This window comes from Arabidopsis lyrata (genome assembly GCF_000004255.2).
Source record: "Arabidopsis lyrata subsp. lyrata unplaced genomic scaffold ARALYscaffold_8, whole genome shotgun sequence".
Taxonomy (NCBI): domain Eukaryota; kingdom Viridiplantae; phylum Streptophyta; class Magnoliopsida; order Brassicales; family Brassicaceae; genus Arabidopsis; species Arabidopsis lyrata.
The window spans coordinates 10,735,891-10,747,876 of NW_003302548.1; positions in this window are offsets into that span (position 1 = coordinate 10,735,891).

Consider the following 11,986-nt stretch of genomic DNA (forward strand, 5'->3'; position numbering starts at 1 on the left):
CGTCTTTTAAACGACTATATATCACATTATGCGACTAATTGACGTCTAAATAGCGACTAAAATAAATGAAATGAGCCAATTACTCAGTCCAAACCCAATAACACACAACCCAGAATATATATTAACTTATGCGACTAATTGACGTCTAAGTAGCGACTAAAATCAATTTAATGGGCCAATTTACTCGGTCCAAGCCCATCAGTAGACGGAACTGCCCGAACAAAAACGACACAACCCTAATTTTCCTCATTTCGCCTCTTTCGATCTTCTTCTTCTTCCCCAATTCTCTCTGAAAACCCTAATTTTTTCTTTCTCTGTTCGATCGATTTCTTCCCCAATCGATCGATTTACTTCGATCTTCTTCTTCTTCTTCCCCAGTTCTCACTGAAATCGATCGATTTACTTCCATCTTCTTCCCCAGTTCTCTCAGATCTCTCAGATGGGTGGCCGAGGAAGAAGGAGAAGAAAGGTGCCTAACGTTTCTCAGAGAGTCGTAGGGACGACGCCTGGTCTACGACCTAATAGTCTACCCAGTCAGTACAACTTCACTCCGGCGGTCCAAGTGCCTCCGACGCAGTCTCCTCAAGTACCACCTGCTAATTTACAAGCTCAGGCAACGACAGTCCGGGACTATCCACCGCCTCAGCAACTATTCCAGAACTCCGGAACTCAACCACGTGGAGTTGATGCGACTCACTCAGAAGAAGTGGAGAACAACCCACAGCCTCAAGCGACTCCTCAGCAAGAGGCTCCAACCTCACCAATTGTTCAGGATTCTCTGGCTCATAGTGAGGCTCATCCCCACACGACTTCCTCGCAAGGCAACAACTTCCAGGACGAGATTCCTCACGAGTTGCCGGAGCTGTAGGAGGACTCGCTGCGGGCATTGAATGTGTTGCTTAGTGTGCCTGGTAGGGAACAGTGGACCACCGTGCTCTGTCCCGAACCCGTGGAAAACACCTCATGGTATGATTCTTGCTTACTTCTTATTCTGCCTTTATTTTATGGTTTATGGAGTTGTTGTTTCTTGTTCTATGATGGCTAATTTACTTGACTTATTCGTCAGACCTGTTGCATAGTTAAATTTTGTGTGGACTAGTTGTGTCTTTTTCTCTGATGGGTAATAATCTTGAATAATGTCGACTTGTTGCAGACTTGTGTGTGGACTTGTTGTATCTTGTTCTTTGGTGGGTGATGAACTTGAAATATATGGACTTGTTGTATCCTTGTTTATTTTTTAAGTTTCATATACTATATTAACCTCTTTTCTTCTTTGATTGTTTCATATTTATGGAGGTTTACTCGTGACCATGGGAATGCACTAGTTCGGAAGATTACTAAAGTTTGGACTGGCAAATTTGATGCTCCCTACTATAGCTTTACTTTGGTGCCTGTGGACAGAAGAGAGAGATACTTTCTCGAATTCGCGGTACTGTTTTCTTTCTCTGTCTTTATCCTTCTAATATAGAGTACTTTTCTTGTTTTTAATATCACTTACAATTCTTTTTTTTTTGTAGAAAACACACCATTGGGATCCCTTGATAACAGGCACCGTGCAATATTATTTTGAGGATATATGTCAGCGCCGGATGAAAGATATGGTTAGCGGAGCGAGGACAAGTCGAGAGCGACCTCCATGGATTGGTGACACTCTCTGGGAAACAATGTGCACCTACTGGGACACTGAAGAAGCGAAGAAGAGGAGTGATACATATTCAAAAGCTCGCAAGTCTGACCGTGGCGGACTTGGTCCTCACGTTCATTTCTCAGGCCCTAAGTCGTTTCAACAAATCAAAGATGAAATGGTCAGTGACTTCATATATCTGTTATTTATTTATCTTTTCATTATGACTGGTTAACACATGTTATTTGGTTACAATGCAGGAAGAGCAACTGGGAAGAGCGGTCAGTCTTGGTGAGGTTTTCATCAAGACCCATACTAGGCCAGATGGTACGTATGTTGATCGGAAGGCAGAGAAAATAGCAACAACATACCAGCAGAATTTGGAACTGAGGTTGTCTCAGCTAGAGGCAGATGCTTCGAGTGTTTCAGATGGCGAGTCACGTCCCCGGGAGCTCACAGCAGAGGACTGCACCACCATCTTTCTGCAGGTTAAGTTTCAATTTTCCAAATTACATTTATATAATCTGGAGTTCAATTCTCATTCTCTAATCTCAGCTGTTCTCTTACTTTTTTACAGTCCACAGAGGTAGATTCTAGAGGAATTCCGTATGGAATTAGAAGCCTTAAAGAGACTCTTGGCAAGCGCAAGCGCTATGGACAGTCTTCATCTTCATCTACATCCTTTCTGGATCTGCAAGAACAGCTGAAGAAAGCTCAACGCAAGATAGAAGAGCAGGCAGCATATAATGAAAAGAGAGATCTTGAGGAAGCTGCCCGTAAAGCTGAGCAAACCCGAGTGGCGGCTGAGCAAAAGGAGAAGCTCGCGCACTTGTCTTTGGTAGAGAAGTATCTGCGGCAAACCGATCCGCACTTCCTGGACTTCATGGCCACTCATTCAGCTCCTCAAGAAACCACAGACCCTCTCTCGCCTCTTCCTCAAAATGATCCATAGGTTTCTCCTTTTCATCTCTCTTTTATCATGAACAAAAACTTTATCACTCTCTCAGTTTTTGATAAGTGTCTTTGATTGTGAATGGTGTGTATGTGTACTTTGATAGTGAATGATGTACTTTTGTATGTGTTTTGGCTTTTATTTGATTTGGAGTTCTTTTTTTTTATTTGGTTTTAGATTAATGTTGTTTGGGTTATGGAATCAAACTTAGAAATGAAACAAAATCGGAATCCAAACAATTTCAAAACAAAATCGGAAATGAAACAAAATCGGAATCCAAACAATTTGAAAACAAAATCCGAAATGCCAAATTCTTATATTAGTCGCAACAATAGTCGCCAATTAGTCATAAAAAAGTCGTATATTAGTCGCAATATAGTCGCTTTTATTAACGACTAAGTAATGACTGTCTTACAATAGTCGCATTTATAGTCGTAAAATAGACGCCATTTAGTCACTACAAATTAACGACTATGTATACGACTGCACTAAACAGACCTTATATGAGTGTTGATTAATCGTAACATAGTCGCCAAATAGTCATCAAATGTTACGACTAATGAGTGACTAATATATGACTCATATATATTAGTCGTATGTTTGTCGTTAAAAGGCGACTAAATTTACGACTATTTATTTTAGCGACTAAATATTTACGACTACGGGTATTAGTCATAACCTAGTCGTATTATCCAGTTTTACGACTAAGTAGTGACTATTGTCGTAGTCGTAAAACGACTGTTTTCTTGTAGTGATTTAGCTTTAGTTCATGCTCCAGATTCACATCTATATCAACCTCTCTAAGATTTCATCAGCCATAAAAATACATACTTATCTCAATTCCATCAAAATATGTTCGGATTGGATCAGAACCAGAATCAAAATGTATATTTAAAGGATTCAATGTTAAGAGTTGAGAGAAGAGAAATTACCCCACGGGCAATAACAACTTCGGTGACGACATGGACGACAGTGAAGTAAGTCAACCAAGCCTCCTCTTAAGGGTCATTCGGTAAGCAAACACGGCGGTGAAAAACGGCGTCCAAGCACCACCAATCGCTTGGTTAAACGAAACATGAAGAAAGCGAAGAGAGATGTTTCCAAAGACAACCAACACACAAGAAACGAGACTTAGATCTTAAAGAACTGAACTCGGATCGTCAGCATCGGAACCATCTTCAACCAAGCAATGGCGACGTAGCTGAGTAGCGAACAAGCCGTCATGTGACACTTTTGGAACGATTCTGCAATATTTGAAGAAGAAAATAAATCCCCTTTTTATCGTCTGATTTGAAAACTATAGATCTAGAGAAAAATTATGTATTTTTTTTTGTTTAGCTTACTTTGCAGCTTCTTATCCATGTATCTGCATCTAACGATAAAACCCAGAATCGGTAATATTACTTGAGAGAGAAGAAGATGAGAAAGTTTGTTATGAATATTTATTTCTCATTAGATTGTAAAATGTATCTGTACTAGAGTATTTATACAAGTATACTAAAGCTATACAATCTCGGTTAACATAACCAAGATAAATTAAACTAAACCGGGGATAACCACACTCCAATAGTCCCCCTCAAGATGTGCATTCAAAAATGTTCAAAATGCTCATCTTGGATTTAAGGTTCTCAAATTGGTGAGGAAACAAGGGCTTAGTGAGTATATCAGCAACCTGATCCTCCGTGTGAACATGTAATAGCTTTAGTGTGCCATTATCCAATCTCTCTCGAACCGTATGGCAATCGATCTCTATGTGCTTCGTTCTTTCATGGAAGACTGGATTAGTGGCTATATAGATGGCGACAGTGCTATCTGAAATTAGTATTGGAACAGTGACAAAAGTAACCCGTAAGTCTTGAAGTAGTCTGTGTAACCAAATCAATTCACAGGTTGCAAGTGCCAAAGCTCTATACTCTGCCTCCGCAGAAGAACGTGAAACAATAGGTTGCTTCTTAGATCTCCAAGAAATCAAAGAATCACCTACAAACATGGTAAAACCAGTAGTAGACCTGCGGCTATCAGAACAGGATGCCCAATCAGAGTCAGCAAACCCTTTCAATGTAAGGTCTGATGTTGCAGAATAGAACAACCCTTGTCCAACCGTGCCTTTTATGTACTGCAGGACACGATACACAGCCGCAAGATGAGTGGTGCGTGGAGCTGAAGTAAATTGACACAATTTATTCACTGCAAAGGTGATGTCTGGCCTAGTAATAGTCAGATACATCAACTTTCCAACAATTCGGCGATATTCTTCTTTATCCTCCAATAATATACCATCCGCTTTCTGTAACTTGACATTAGGAATCATAGGAACTAAAGTTGGCTTGCATCCCAACATACCAGTAGCTGAAAGCAACTCCAAAGCATACTTTCTTTGGCAAAGAGAAATACCTTTAGATGTACGAGCAATTTCCAATCCCAAAAAATACTTCAGAGGTCCCAAATCTCTCAATTTAAACTGACTCTGTAATCCTTGAGTTACCAGAGTAGCCAAATGATCCGTAGTGCTAGCTATGACTATATCATCAACATATACTAGAACTGCAATAAAATCATCTCCATAGCATTTCACAAACAAAGTGTGATCCCCATGACCTTTTAGAAAACCCATATTCATCAATGAGGTGGAAAATTTCTTAAACCATTGCCTAGATGCCTGTTTAAGTCCATAAATGGATCTTTTAAGTTTACAAACAGCATTAGGAGGTAAAGAAATACATTTTCTGGCTGCATAACCTTCAGGAAGTTTCATGAATATCTCCTCCTCCAATTCACCATTAAGAAACGCATTTGATATATCAAGTTGTGTTAATATCCACTTCTTGCTTGCAGACACTTTGAGTAACAACTTAATAGTAGCCATTTTAACAACAGGGGAAAACGTCTCAGTATAATCAACTCCTTCTTTCTGAGTATACCATTTTGCAACAAGACGAGCCTTATATCTCTCTAGACTGCCATCTGCAAGAAACTTCAGAGTAAACACCCACTTACAACCAACAGGCTTCTTTCCTGGAGGTAAAGTTGTAATCTCCCATGTATCTGTAGATTCCATTGCACCAATCTCTGCATCAACCGCTTTACACCATTCTTCAGATTCCTGTGCCTCTTTAAAAGTAGTAGGAATATGAATTTTGGTGATATTGTTGATATATGAGAGATGAGAGGGTGAAATGTTTGAATATGAAATGGAAGAAGAAATAGGGTGTTGAATATCAGAGTTTATTGAATAACAATGATAGTCTTGAAGATGAGCTGGAGATTTCTTAGCTCTTTTAGAAGAAATTTGTAATGGTAGATCAGAAATTTGTGATGGAGGGAAAAATGATGGATCGATGTTACCTGGAGGCACAGAATCTGTCGATGTAAAGAACTTCAAAGCTTCATCATTATCCGGATCTTTAGCCAATGAGAAAATCTCTTCATGAAATACAACATTCCTGGAAATAGAAATTTTATTAGTCTCTAAATCCAGTAACTTGTATCCCTTATAACCTGCAGGGTATCCCAAGAACAGACATGCTTTAGAACGAGGCTGAAACTTATGTCTCTGTTGTGGAGAAGTTGAGCAATAACACAAACAACCGAAAGTCCTGAGTTGATCATAAACCAGTGCAGTGCCAGTCAAAACTTCATAAGGAGTCTTATTCAAAAGTAGCTGAGAAGGTGTCATTGATGAGGAACACATCAGTTAAAATTGAATCACTCCAATACTGTAGAGGAAGTTTAGACTGAAACATCAACGCACGAGCCACATTAAGAATATGCTGGTGCTTACGCTCTACCACTGAATTCTGTTCTGGTGTTTCAGGACAAGAGTGAAAAGACTGAATTCCTTTTTCTTGATAAAATCTGGTGAATTTTAGCTCAGGTGCATTATCTGATCTCACTGCCTTAACTCTGACATTATACTGATTCTCTATCAAGTTCACAAATCCTGGAAATACTGTGAGAACCTCTGCTTTATTTCTCAACAAATAAACCCAAGTGGCTCTTGAATGATCATCAACTATAGTCAGAAAATAACGAAATCCATCAACTGATTCAACAGAGAAAGGGCCCCAAATATCAATATGTAATAACTCAAAGTTTGAATTACAAATGTTATTGGGGGAAATATAAGATAACTTCTTCTGTTTGGCTAAATAACACACATGACAGTATGCTGAGCCTTTATTCTTATGTCTAGTAGTGCCTAGAGATTGAGAAAGAACATCCAATCTGCTATATGAAGGATGGCCTAATCTCTGGTGCCACATACTAACATCAACGACTGCATTAATTGAGACTTCAGATTCTTCAACATCCAATACGTATAGATTTGCCACCCTCCAACCTTTTCCAATTGTCAACTCCTTGGTAAGATCCTGGATTTCACAAGAATTAGGATCAAATATAACTCTGAAACCAAGATCACTAGTCAAAGAACTGATACTGATCAAGTTCAATCTGAATTCTGGAATGAATAGCACATTCTGTAGAAGGATATGAGCATTAATCCTAATTGTGCCCACACCACTGATCTTAACTGTTGGGCATGCTGGCAAATTCACACAACTCATAACAGAAGTATCAATATTCAAGAATAAGCTTCTATCATGAGCAACATGATGAGTTGCTCCTGAGTCTATAACCCAAGTCTGTGGAGAAATAGTAGTCTTGGAGACTGTCAAAATGCCAACAAAACAGTAGGTAGAAGGAGACAAAGAAATACCAGTGTAATCAGATTTAGATGAGCTAGCTTCATTTGATCCAGTAGCAACTGCAGGAGTCTGTAACTGAGAACTGAAGAGTGCAATAAAATGTTGAATCTGATCTTTGCTTAAATTTCCAATCATACTTTCCACATTCTGAGATTCTTCATCTGGTGGAGTAGCCAAAGTCACTTGAGCAGCAATAGGCTTTGGTTTACCTGCACCAGACTTATCAAAAACTCTACCCTTAGGTGTAAAACCAGGGGGAAATCCATGCTTTTTTATAGCATCTCTCTGCAATGTGTCCTACACGATTACAATAAGAACAGATAGGTCTTCCTTTGTTTGGACCAGTCTGTACATAACAAATTGTGCGATCTTGTCCAGAGGAAATCTCAACTTCTGAGACTTGAAAAGCAGCAGGAGTAACAGTCAGAGTTGAAAATCCTTTCTGACTATCATCCTGATCAAGAATATTATAGACTTCAGCAAGGCTAGGGAGAACCTTCTTCATGATAATCTGCCTCCTAATGATAGCATAGGAATCATTAAGTCCTGCAAAAAACTTAACAATTTTAGCTCTCTCTGCCTTCAATTGCAGACGAGCAGCTTTACCACAGGTACAAGGTTCATCAAGTTCTTCACTATTCTCCAAATTGCTCCATAAAGTCTTCAAAGTCGTATAGTACTCCATCAAAGTCATAGATCCTTGACGAAGATCTTGAATCTCTTGTGTGAGATTAAAAGTTCTTGGAAGATTACTCATATGAAATCGGCTATACAGATCATGCCAAATATCACAAGCATCCTTCAATCTCAAGATACTGCGATAGATCTGTAGAGAAACCGAATTCAAGAGCCAAGACTTTATCATACTGTTGCATCTAGACTAGATAGGAAAATTTGCATCCGATTCATTAGGACGAGCTAAGGATCCATCTATAAATCCTATTTTCCCTTTTGAATCTAAAGCAATACGCATCGCAGCATCCCAATCATCATAGTTAGTTCCATCTAAACGAATCGCGACTAAAACCAAACCTTGATGATCGGCACTGTGAAGGAAGAAAGGAGAATACGCCTGATCTGAGTATTCCGATGATGCGACGGTGCGCGAAGCTCCAGAAGCTCGAGATTTAGCAACTGGAGGAGTAGGCGGAGGAGATTCAACAACATCAGACGATCGCGACGTTTTTCGAGTAGCTGAGCTTGTTCCAAACTTCGATCGAGTGGATTTCCGAATAACACGAGCTGTCACCATTGTAGATGATGATTTTTGAGCTCAAAAACGATGAAATCAAATCGAAATCAATGGAGATTCGAGCTTGATGGCTCTGATACCATATTAGGAATGTGACCTAACTTAACCCAAAAGCTAGCTCAAGAGTTAAGGATTGCCACATCCTTTATATACTACCCAAAGATCTTAATCCCAAGCAATGTGGGACATTCTAATAGGCCTCCTCGAGATGTGGGTGGGAAACGGCCCAACGGGAACAGCCCAAGCCCAACATCTCGGAAATACAACAAGACATGCCACTTATATGGGCCACATAGGTGGGAAACCATTTGTGTGGGAATTTGTTTGTTGGGCCAACCTTGGGCTCTGATACCATATTACTTGAGAGAGAAGAAGATGAGAAAATTTTTTATGAATATTTATTTCTCATTAGATTGTAAAATGTATCTGTACAGAGTATTTATACAAGTATACTAAAGCTATACAATCTCAGTTAACATAACCAAGATAAATTAAACTAAACCGGGGATAACCACACTCCAATAGGTAACAACCAAAAGGAATTAAAGAGACCGAAAAGGAGAATCAAAACAAAGGATAAGCAAATCTCGCTATCGGACTTAAATTAATCAGAAGATCGAGTGAGAGAGTAAACCTACTTAGATCTGGAAAGGAAACAGAAATGTTCGCCATTTTCAAATCGAATCTCTATGGGCTTGACGACATTAGGGTTTGAGGTAGGAGGTATACTCTATCACCTAGCAGGAGGAGTAACTGTAGCCATGAGATGAGAATCGATTAAGGGGATGCGACCAAGAGAAAAAGAGAAAGATGAACGAGAAGAAAAAGAGAGAATAGTGATTTTGCCTAAGTAAACGATTTTGGTTAAGTAATTTTAGGGTTTTTCTTCTTATTTTTTGGTTAAGTGATTTTAGTATTAGCGCTATGTGTGATTTTTTACTAAATATTGGCGGTCATAGGATACTCAAGTGAATTTTCACTTTCCGCTTAGTTATTTTTCGGTTTAGCATTTTTGAAATGCTATAATATAGTAACTGAATTCCGAATTTTATCTTTAATAGCAGTTACGAAAACTGCGCTATCGTAATGTGCTATCAATGTTCATATTTCTTCTAGTGTTACCAGAAATCGAAGCGGTTAAAGGGCTTTGAGTCCTAACACTCAGTCCTTGGGACAGGGAAGTCTCAGGTCTCGGCTCATCGATTTCTTCTGGAATTGCTCTGTCTCCCGAAAAAGGGAGCTCAGAGTCTGAAGGCTCAATAGAGGGGAAAACAGAATGCAGAAAGCGAGGGGCTCGTGGCGGAGAACTTAATCTAACGGTTTTGAGTCTCTCGTTTGATAAAGTATCCGAGTCTGGAACCTTCCTCTTTGTGCAAAGAGGAGGAGTTTCTTCTCTCTCCCTCTCTTGTGCGGAAGAGCAAATGGCGGTGGCAACTGGGGGGTCGTTAGGGATATCGGCTCCATAAGAATCCACCGCACTTGACAAAGCCACTTCTAAGGAACCGTCATCAACTAAGAGAGTCTTCCTGTGGAAGCTACCAACCTTGGAGATTGCAGCTATCCGCTTCTATTTCCCAATTTTGGATAATTGATCCTTAAGAGCCTTAATCTCAGCCTGGATTTTTTCTTTTATCTCGAGCATTCAGGCTCGAAACATCTTTCTCTTCAGGAGGAGGGTCAAGAGGGTGAGTTTTACCATCCTTAATAGCGAGCCCCGCTTTATGAATACGTTGAAGGGTGAAAGAATTCCAATTTGTGTCACCCTCGGAAACGATTCGGAAGAAAGATAAGAAGTCAACAGTTGGACGGGGGATAGTTTGGTTCCCTGAAATAAAACATTGAGTTAAGAATTCCGTTTCTTTCACACAATGTAGTAGAAAGATAATAAAGAATGATTCTAACCAAGTTTGGACGACCAATTTGGGAGAAGAAAACCGGAAAGCCCTTGAACGGAATGAGGATTAACTCGGAAAAAGAACCAGTATTTCCTCCAAGGCCCATCATTTAGGGGCATTCCGTCGATAAGGTTACGGTCAAAAATAGGATTCATGGAAAAATACCCGCTGCCGCAGAATCACGGGCTCGAAATAGCCCTAAGAGTTCGCTGATGGTGAGAGAACACCCTGCCTCCGCCGAAACGGTCAGGGTACTCAGGACGTACCTAAGGAAGTTGGGAGCCATTTGGAAAAAGCGATCCCTAGATGTAGGAGATACAAAATGAGAACTTCCGGGATAGGAAAAAATAAACCACAACCCTTGAAATAGACTTTGTACGTGCAACAGTAACCCTCTCGCACCATTTCTGGAGACTCATTTGGTCCAGGAAGAGAGAATTCTATTTCCTGGGGAATGATACAAAGGCGACGAACGGCGCCAAGGGAAGCATGGGTCGATTGGGACCTGAAATGCGGACCAAATTTATCTCCCGCTTGGGTAAAATCTTCGTCCCCTCTGGGAACAGGGATTCCTTGACTATCGTCTTCGTTGTCTGAAACGTAGACGGCCGGGGAAGACATTTTTTACTAAGGAGTTTTTTCTTTCTCTGGTTTGGTAAAAGCTTTCAGGGGTGAATGTACGCTGTAAAAGTCGTCGTTCCATTGAACCCTATTTAGTGAAAACCGCCTCGAGAATATTGGGAAGTGGGACAGTTTTCCCCGTGGTATTAATATAAAATTAAGAAATTAATGATGACGGTTGTCAGGGAAATCAAATGATCTGATTATCCGAGATCAGCGTAACAGCATAAAACATGGAATAAGTGCAGAATGTTAAAGATCTCGAGTCATTAATTACTGTTTACTTAAGTCTTACAAGCCGAGCACTCAGCTCGCAAGACTTAGGGGGCTAAATGTTGGGGTCGGATCCCACACATTTTCGGTAGGATCCACTTGGATCTGTCCACGTCATTATTACATAATAATCCTCTTGGATTTCTAGATGTTTCATTGCGAGAATCGAGCTCGACCTGTCGGAAGTTCGATTCAGTTTATTAAAGAGCTCGATCTTTACCAGTACAGAGTTTGCTCTTATTCAACATATAGTTCGCATAAAAGAAGGCCGAAGCGAGGAGAATATTGTTCGAGGTTCGCGGCAGCGTCAAGACGCAGGAGTTCGGAGTCAACAAGAAAGAGTTCGGAAGATCCACGCGAAGCCCAAGATAGTTCAAATTCAAGCCGTTTCAGTCAAATTGTAACCTGTGGATGTAGGATTCACACTCGATTTTCTTTAAGTATTTTTGTGGAGAAAAACTCTAAAATAAACAAATGAAAATATGGAATTGAAAAGGGAAGTAACCAAGAAACTAAATAAAGCGAAAGAACTTGGAAAGAATAAAATAGTAAAAAGCTTTGCAAAATTGTAAAAGAAAAAGTATGTTGTATTGCTTGATCGTACGAGGAAAAAGTTGTTCTCTCCCCCAAACACACGCGTTTGAGGTTGTCTTTATAGAGAAA